Genomic DNA, 1,891 nt, shown 5'->3' on the forward strand with positions numbered 1-1,891 from the left:
AGAAAGATGAAGCTCTCTGCTGCCATAAAGACTGGCGGCCTTGGAAAGCCTATATATATCAGGTTGCTATGAGTCAGAATTGACTCATTGACTGTAAGTTGGTTGGTTGTTAGACTCCTTCTCTCCCTTGGACTAGTTGGGAATTGGAAGCCCCAAACTTAGCTTCTTTTTCAGTGTTTACACGCAGTGCTCCCAAGGAAAGACTGACTCTTTTTTTCTCTGTGTCTAATGCTTGGTGGGAAAGGCTCTATGTAGTAGACTGTGTTTGAGGAAACTCTTGATAGGCTCTCTTCCTGTGGCTGCTTTTAGTGTAGAGGTCTAGCCTGCAGCATCCACACCTGGAGCTCCACAAGATCAATCGCAGCATCCCTTCACAGCTCTCAACAAGGTGTTTCATTCTTTTCATGACTTTTCAAAACGTAAGAGTTCTCCCTGGTATACATTCTCAAAAGGTTCCAATTGGAAGCCTGCTCATTTTACCCACATGGTACCTCCCCTCTCTAAATTTGCAAGAGTGTGTGGTTAAGAGCAGAAGCTTAGAGGTTGATCTTTGAACTTCCCCACTGATGTTAATCTCCCCTTTTTCCAAGGGCATGGCTGAGAAAAGCAAGCAAAATCCAGAATTCTAGGCCTATATTTAGTAGCGTGTAGAGTGTAGTTGATCCCAAATAGCATGCTATTGTTTGTTGTTGGTAAGTGCCGTTGAGTCAGGTCCCACTCATAGTGACCCCATTTAGGGTTTCTGATGAGCGGTTAGTGGGTTTGAACTGCTGACCTTGTGGTTAGCAGTCCAGTGTTTAACCTACAGCACCACACCAGGACTCCTATATAACCTGTAGCCGGCATAGTTTTAATGCCACTAGCTGGCATGTATGAATGTGCACTATTTGTCAGGCACTGAACTAGTCCTTTTATATTTTATGAGCCTCAAAGCCACTTTCAATTTAGCTCAAGTGTCACTGTTTATAAAAGCCCATCTGAGTCTCTGGGTGTGAGGTTTTTGAGAGCTACTCATGTAGATATATCATGCTACATGATGAGCCAGGGCAATTGTAACACAGGAACCCATCAATGAAACTAGGTGCACATCACCAGTCTTTATGTTTGTGCAAGGTAATAATGACAAGTTGACATGGCATGGTCCATTGGTCCAGGTATATACAAAATATAATCATTAACCGTTAGCATAAAGAACTTCCTGAAGGCCACATCCCCGGGTATTGGCAAAGGATCAATCACAGTTCAGGTTCCCTTGAAGACATGCAAGGACTGAGCAACCAGACCTGTTATGAGAACACTTTCCTCACACTTTACATATCTCATTTAATTTCCAATTCCCTATTATATGGAGGATTACATGAGTAAACTGAGGTTCAGAGACAGAGTAAGATAACATTTAGAAATTGATTGGACTGAATCTGATGGGCTTATGCTCAATCTCTCATTATTCTGTAATGTTTTCTCACTACTAGTTACTATTGCTGTTCAGTCAATTCCCACTCATAAAGACCCTGTATATAGTGTGTCCAAGGGTCAGCCAGATAATGAGCCCCTCAGATTGGAAGGCACTCAAAATGCAACTGAGAAAGAGAGGCCTCCTCAAAGTAGAGTTGACCATGAGGATGTGAATGGAGTTAAGCTCGGGGGAGAAAAGCCTACAGAACCTTTATTTGCTGATGGGGCACAACTCAAAATGAAGAGAAACCGCTGTAAACAGCCATTGAAAATGGGAACATGGAATGTACGAAGTATGAATCTGGGAAAATTGGAAGTTGTCAAAAATAAAATGGAATGCATAAACATCGATATCTTAGGCATTAGTGAGCTGAAATGGACTGGTATTGGCCATTTTGAATCTGACAACCACATGGTTTACTATGCTGGGAAGGAC

General features: G+C 42.3%; 1 protein-coding gene across 1 annotated transcript in view; it reads left to right on the top strand.

Annotated features, from left to right (window-relative positions):
- The window catches only part of LOC102821123 (uncharacterized protein CXorf66-like), a 93,889-nt gene that overhangs the window by 75,451 nt on the left and 16,547 nt on the right, over window positions 1-1,891 (top strand). The gene's annotated exons all lie outside the window — the stretch shown is intronic.

The sequence above is a fragment of the Chrysochloris asiatica genome, unplaced genomic scaffold (genome assembly GCF_000296735.1).
Source record: "Chrysochloris asiatica unplaced genomic scaffold, ChrAsi1.0 scaffold00308, whole genome shotgun sequence".
Classification (NCBI taxonomy): Eukaryota; Metazoa; Chordata; class Mammalia; order Afrosoricida; family Chrysochloridae; genus Chrysochloris; species Chrysochloris asiatica.